Below are 7,953 nucleotides of genomic sequence, written 5' to 3'. Positions count from 1 at the left end.
GCGTCTCGCACAAGAGAACCGCATGTTTAGAAAGCCATGTAAAATTAATGCAAGTTCAACTTTGAAAAAACATATCTCGAGACTTAATGGCGGGTTTTTTTCCCCATCCCACTGCAACTCGTGTTTTTAAACGAAAAATATACTCTGTGTGATAGGCTTTCGGCCTTTTGTATTAAACTATGAATGCATACATGCTGCTGTTTTGTTTATAGTTGTTTAAGCAACTTAATTAACTATAATTGGTTTATAAACATTATTTTAAACATTATGCACTTTTTTTCACAGATAGTCATGTTATCTTATGCTCGATGTGCCCTCTTGTGGCCTCAGGAGAAAAGCCAAAAGCTTTTCTTTACCCTAACTGAAATTATGCATTTTAAATTAGAATATAATTCAAATTTTGATAATATTTAAGCACAAAATTCAAATTTAGTTTTTCAGCCATTTTGACAGCCCTAGTCATAACATAATATTGTGCAAGGAACCATGCAAAACTAAGTCTTTATTAATCCATAATCTGCCCCATAATCAAAATTTGTGCGGAAAGGAATAAAAGTTGGTGTTTTACTGCCACTAATTTTCATCTCAGCTGGAAACTGCAGTTAATTGTATGTATAGGTACGTTTTTGGAGTATTTCATGTAGAGTTAAAGGAATGTTTTGCCAGTGTTGTGGGGTTTTGTTCTATTTCTCTTTGAGTTAAACTGTCCTTCTTTCTTTGACCCTTCTCTCATCACATTCCTGCCCCTTACTTGACTGACGTCTATCATCTCTGTGACGTTCTGTCTGTTGTCTGTAGGGGCCGAGCTGCTGGGATGACGTCCTTCTCCCTAACAGGATTCATGGAGTATGTCAGTCACAAGACTGTGATGGCAGAGTGGCGGTGAGACAGCAACAATTTTGTCATATTATTATGTTAATTATTCTTTTGTCACTTGCCTGAATAAAAAAAGCACCTTAAACCAGTGGTTAGTTAGTCTCTGAGACTGGACAAGCATGGTGGGCTGGACTGTTTTGGTGGTTTTAAAGGACATTTGAGCACTTATAAGTTGCTTAAGGCTCCACCAAGTCTCAAGGTGTCCTTTTGCATTTACAGATATTGTAGGTCACACTTTTTTATCATTACATAGTCATTTAAATTTTACCAAAGTTGTCAACATGCTACATTCAACCAGAATTTATTCATTATATAAAGCCACATTTTCAGTTGAGAAAGTTGAGTTTTATTTTTCCTTTTTTGTCCATCTAGTGCTGTATTGCTTGGCAGAGAAAAAGGACCGTCCACTAGTTGGACTAAATTGGTAGCATTATCCCAGTTGGGTCCAGTATTACCACCCTCATGCTGCAAATCCATAAAAACCAATGCAGTTGGGTTGTTTGAGACTCTTAGTGGGGGTTTGCAGGTAGGGGTGTGCGAGAACACGATTTTTGATTGTGGACGATTAAAATGTCTCCACAATCTGCTTTTGAAGAAATATCGTAGTATCGTGCTGCAGCGCACATTCTATCAGTTGCAGTTCAGGCGCCTCCATCTCAATATACTGTTTGACGCGGCATACATTCACATCTAATGTTAACTCAGCTCTAGAGTTACACTTACGGGACACTGCACTTATTCGCAATTATTTGCATGTGCTTTAAAGCCTTGCCAGTTAAACATTTCATTAGCGTGCTGTTCTGACATGCACTTTTTCTGAGCGCGTACACCTGAAGCGCACACACTAAAAAACCTGTCAAATAGTGCCTGATTACCGGACTAAGTTATCTTTCGCATCTGATTACCCTAATACTGTCAATATAAACATTGGCTACCAGAAATCCCTTACTCTGCCTTTAAAGGAATAGTTCACCCCCAAAATTTTATTTCTGTCATTATTTACTCACGCTCATGTTGTCCCAAACCTGTATTCATTTATTTCTTGTGCTGAACACAAAAGAAGATATTTTGAAGAATGTGGGTAACCAAACAGTTGCTGGTCCCCATAGACTTTGATAGTAGGGAAAAAAATACTATGAAAGTCACTGGGGACCAGCAACTGTTTGGAAAGACACCACATTCTTCAAAATAACTTTTATGTTCAACAGAAGAAAGAAATTTATTCAGGTTTAAAACAACTTAAGAATGAGTAAATCATAACAATTTTCATTTTTGGCTGAACTATCCCTTTTAATGTTAATAAAACAACAAAACACAGAGAAAAATCACGCACTGCTCTTGACTGAAGAACTTTAATACAGTTGCTTTAATGAGAATCAATGTATTATTTATACAGTGAAGTGTATATAGTGTTTTATTTTTATGTGTGTTCATTCAGTTTCTTGAATGCTACTGCCAAATACACGCACTGTACCGGAGAAATAAAGCACTGTTTGATTTATTTGTATATTATGTGTATTTGTAATGTGTATCTTTGTTCTTATTTTTTAATAACAAAGATAAAATAATGACAAAGATTATCTTCACCCACTTTGGCCTAAATATCTGCCATTCTTTTTTATTTTATATTTTGCTTCCTTGTAAGGCTTTGCTTTTAAAATAGGGAACTTAGTTTGGCTGTACTGCTCAGGCAACTTGCAGAATTGTAAAACCAACGTGGCAAAGAATCGTGATTTTCCTGAAAAAAACGTGATACGATATTTTTGCCATATCCCCCACCCCTATTTGCAAGGCATGATTACATCTCATTTGTGCTTCTTGCAGGAGTTCTACCTGAAATGTGCTGCCCACCCCACCTGTGATAATGACACTTCAGCAGCACTGGACTTGATAATGCCCAACACACGCAGAGTGCCCTGCATCGCCTGCACTGACATCATGTGAGTGACGTTCGGTTTTTCCCATGTGTCTGTAGCTAAAGCCATCAGAGTGGGCGAAATTAGTTTTTTAGGCTACACAACAAAGAACCAATCAGACAGTTCATTACAACATTAATCTCACCACGTCCTAAACAAGCGTGATGCGATAAACCAACAAGCGCTAATAGCTTTTGTCTGAACCAGCAATGATTACAAAACATGTTGTTGGTTGCTTGATTTCTATTAAGGCTGTAAAATGATTAAAACCTAAAACCAGAAATCTTTCTGATAGTTGCACATTGGAATGTGCCGCAGTTATCCAGTCGAAAAAGAATATGCTTGAATATGTGCAGTGAATGTAATGTTTTGAAATTCATATTAAATTCATGTTCAGTTCAAATTTATATTCAGAATTCAGATTAAATTCACATTAAATTATTTTTTGACCCACTTACATACATCTTTATATGTAATTTCATAAGTAATTCTATGGTTTTTCAAAAACGAAATATGAAGTATACTGGTTGACTTAAGTGTATGGAAATTTAAAATATACTTTAATGTCATTTCTATTTAAACTTGTATATCATGTATTTAAATATTTGTAATTCCAATATTAGTTCCAATTTAGTGCATTTAAAATGTTAAAAGTTAAAAAAACTCTAAAAGTAATAATGACAAAAAAAATCAATGCTGGAAACTTTTGTGTTGCACCTGGTTTACACACCACTAAGACTCACTAACAAGCTGTCAGACAGACTGACAAAGCAACAGAAAATGACTAGATAGAAAAAATAACTTTCTACACAAAACAAATTTGATAGAGCAGTTTGGAGACTTTCTGATTGATCCATCAGTCAGAAAAGATGAAATACCTGCAACACATTGTAGAAGTAAACTAAAGATTGATACAAACATTCTGAAAGACAGGATGGTCGTGAACATACATATGCCTCCTGCTGCGTGGCCCTTCAATCAACAGTAGCCATTTTTCCAGAAAGCACAAACGCTAAGTGTATCCTGCCAATGAAGGTCAGATATTAGTGGGGCGGTCCTGCAGAAACGCTCCTACCTGCTGCTCTCGCATGGAGGGTCGGGCAGGCGGCGAGCATCTGGAGAAACCAGACAATGGAGCCCAATCACCAACAACCACCATTCAAATCAAGGACTGATTGAAGTAGCATTGCAATTACCTTCCTGAGTAGAGCTTTGTTTTTTTTTTCCCACTGTCCTCCACTCCACTCTTCTTCCTCCTCAGAGATCTCCTCCATTTGTTTAAAAGGGCACTGACAAGGACGCGGCCAGTCTCCTACAATAGAAGCGGGAGAGAGGGGTCAGAGAGGTGGATCACTGTGTTAGCAAGTTGACTTCCAGTCAAGTGAGACTGTGTTTGAGAGTGAAGGGGGACTTCTGGAGAAATGGAAAGAAAATTGGCATGAGATTTCAGACAGCTGGTTCTTTGCTTACTACACTAAAGTATCAGGGGTCTTTGAGATCATTTGAAGTTTTCCGAAGGTATTGAACAAGAAACATATCTAAACAAGCTCTCTACCCCTTCTCCCAGAAGCCCTCTCCTCATCAGTGTCCTTCTTCAAAATCTCATATTTCACCCCAAAGTCAAAATCAGAAAGACTGTAAACCTCTTATTTTGGACCATTATGTTTATTACATTATTTTCATGACAGTTTAGCACATTCCCTTCAAAAATGATTACCATAAGGGGGAAAAAAGACATATTCTTTAAATTGTGAAATATTTATAAGGTTTCTATTGGTAGTTGACTTTTTTATTGGTCGGTTTTTGGTTAAAATTGATCGGAATGTTTGATTGAACATTATAATTGCTTTTTGCCATGACTAGTGACTATGACTAGTTCCACAAACACTTGATTTATTATATTTGATACTCCCATTTTAACATGATTTTTCAAAAAAATGATGTGTGAATGATCAAATAAACCTAAGTTGCTTTAGTACAATGTTGGCAATCTTGAAATAGTATTAACGATATAAAATGTACTCTTACGTTTACTAACAATCAGTAAAGATTTTACAGGAAAAAGACAAGCGAACCACAACCACGTGGAGGAGAGTTTTTCAATTATACTAAAAACCCTTTTACTTGCTAAAAGTATAAACTTTCAAACAGACGACAGAAGGCATGTAGTAGATTGTGTATGACAGGTTTAACAGCAAAGCTTTGAACATGTTGATAATTTCGAAGCCTTTTTGAGTATTTTCCTATTGAGAAATTCAATGATCAAATGTGATACAGTAGACTTTATAGGGTTAAATGTAAAAATAATCAGAATCATATTGGCCTGTCTCTAAACAATATTAATTTCGATATGTACCACCCTGGACAATTCCCTCACTGACCATCTCCGTCCGAAACCTGAAGTATGTTTGTCAAATATGATCTGATTGGCTATGATTGTGTAACATGTAACAGCATTGTTGCTTTTGGTGTGGACAGACACCAAAAGCAGCAATAACAATTTCATAGTATGATAAAAAGTTGCGTAACTGTACACTGTAAATGTGATTCAGGCCTCACCATGTCTTCCAGGACTCCGGTGCTGGTGTTTCAGTGTGCCGAGCGTCATGTGATCTGCCTGGAGTGCTTCCACCTGTACTGTGTGACCAGACTCAATGAGCGACAGTTTACCCAGGAGCCGCTGGTGGGCTACTCTCTGCCCTGTGCAGGTAAACATATCTTAAGTGTTCACCAATGTGAATGGCTATTAGTGTATGTATGTGTGTGTGTGTGTGTGTGTGTATGTTTGTGTGTGCCTCTGTATTTGGTGTGTTTGTGTGCACAGGCTGCTGTGTTTGGCAGTGATTGATGGTGGTGTGTTGGTAGCTGCAGTGAAGAGGAGATACTATCAAATTGTTCTCCTTCACTCTCTCACGCACACAGTCACACACACACATACTCTCTCCGGGCCCTCACTGTCCCCGCATTGGCCCACCACATCCGTTAATGCCACCTGGTAATGGGGCTCCGGGGAGAAGCATTGACCCCCTATCAGCCAGAACACCCCACCCATCTCTCATGCTCTGTATCTCTCTGTATCTACCGCTGTCTTGCCCTTGCACTCCCTCATTTGTTTTGCTGCCATTCTCCTCCTTTCGTTTTCTCTTTCACTGATATTTTTTGTCTCATTTTGTTCTCTCAGTGCTTACAGTTTTGCTTTGGCTGCAGCCGGTAAAGACAGTCAAACAAAACTGAAACTGCAGGGTAGGAATGGGAGTCCTAAATAATTTAATAATCCACCTAATAATTCCAGTTACTTGTGATTTAATTATCTTTTATTATTAGTATTAGTATTATTAGAATAATTAATTCCAATACTTTTTTTTTCTAACATTATACTAAGCAAAAATACTAAACAATACTTTTTAGTAACATATTTTAGTGCTTCTTATTTTTTTGTTACTTTTTTTTTTTTTTTTTTGTATTTTTGGAGATGGAGAAATTAGTTTTTATTTGTAAAATAAATATTTGAATAAGAAAATGTTTTTATAATACATTGAAACTTACATTAATGGCAGAATTTAAGTTTTTTATTTGTTGGTAAGTTAACTGAAGGATCAATCAACTATTCAGGAAATAGGTGATAGACTAATTGTTTAAAAAAATCCATAGATTAAATGACTAATTGAAGAAATAATTAATAGATCAAAAAAAAAAAGCAGCACAACTGTTTTCAACACTGATGATGATGATGATAATAATGATGATGATGATAAATGTTTCTTGAGCAGCAAATCAGTATATTAGAATGATTTCTGAAGGATCATGTGACTGAAGTAATGATGCTGAAAATTCAGCTTTGCATCACAAAAATAAATTACATTGTATAATATATTAAAATGGAAAATCAAATAAATACAGTCTAGGTAAACAGACAGATAGATAGATACACGCACGTTTTTGTGGCCATCTATCACTGTGCGTCTGGCTGCAGACTGGAGATTGTGTAAAAAGGTCAGACATCAGCCTCAAATGCCATTTCCACTTTTAAACAACTTTGAACAGTCCAGCCAAAACACGCTTGTCCAAAAGGCGCAGATGAAAGAGTCCAGTCACATCCACAAAATGTGAAGAAATGATCGTCTGCCTCCGATAAACACAACTGTGTGAGCTTCAAAAGCTTTTTCTCTGAAAATCCAGTGGAAGCCAGTGCACCCTTAACCTTCTTTTGAAATGAGCTTTAACATAACACCATATTACAAGCTGACCTCAAAGGCACAAAATCTCCACTTAACATTTAGTCACACACCTTCGGTGGAGGAGAGCGCATGGCTTCCTGTGCACGGCGCAAGATCTCCTCCTCTCCTGTTAATAAGTTGAATTTTACTGATGCAAATGTGCTGAAAATTACAGCAGTAATTTCAGCAGTAATGTACCTGCGCTTGGCTCTACACTGAATCATGCCATTATTTTGAATGGGTCACACTGTATCATGACAAATCAAATTTTCTGTGATCTTTTGAAACAAGAATTATATGTACTATGTAAACATGCTCTACTGAAATATACAGAACTCCACAGACCAAAAAGGCCATAACCAATAATAAACCATATGGACACGTAATAAGTAAATTAGATACATTAAAAACCTCAATACCACTGTAAGAAATCATCACTTAATATAATATAATATAATATAATATAATATAATATAATATAATATAATCATTTTTCACTGTTGTGTGCTGTCACATTCACAGATTTAGGAACAGTCTATCAGCTTTATTCTGTAGTCATTTAAGCCATTAAAGATGCTTATTTGGCTAATTATACTCACTGAAATGAAGAATCGTCAGTGTCATTCTAGCTCCCATTTCTAGAACTGTTTGACTCTCAACAGGATGACATTGGAGAGTCTAAGCTTTTTCTTGCCCATTACAAGTTGATTGAAAGTATAAACAAGGCTTCAGATGCGCACTCCACCGCGCTCCGCCACCCAAACGCACCCATACATCCTCTGCTACTTTGCTCTGTTTATTAAAAGTTATATATGCGGGTGGGTTTTGAACACACGTACATCAAAAGTATGAATCATACCACTTCACTTGAGTTAGATCGTTTTAATGATTTGTTCACAAATCAGACGGATCCAGTTTTTAAGTTTACTTCCTTTGTATTCTGT

At 36.6% G+C, this 7,953-nt stretch overlaps 1 pseudogene; it reads left to right on the top strand.

Annotated features, from left to right (window-relative positions):
- Positions 1–7,953, top strand: part of LOC107728797 (E3 ubiquitin-protein ligase parkin-like) — a 141,384-nt pseudogene that overhangs the window by 88,041 nt on the left and 45,390 nt on the right.

Source organism: Sinocyclocheilus rhinocerous, unplaced genomic scaffold, assembly GCF_001515625.1.
Source record: "Sinocyclocheilus rhinocerous isolate Xijiao unplaced genomic scaffold, SAMN03320098_v1.1 scaffold1809, whole genome shotgun sequence".
In the NCBI taxonomy this organism is placed as follows: domain Eukaryota; kingdom Metazoa; phylum Chordata; class Actinopteri; order Cypriniformes; family Cyprinidae; genus Sinocyclocheilus; species Sinocyclocheilus rhinocerous.
The sequence above is the reverse complement of the archived record's forward strand: the minus strand, read 5'-3'. Positions and strand labels throughout refer to the sequence as shown.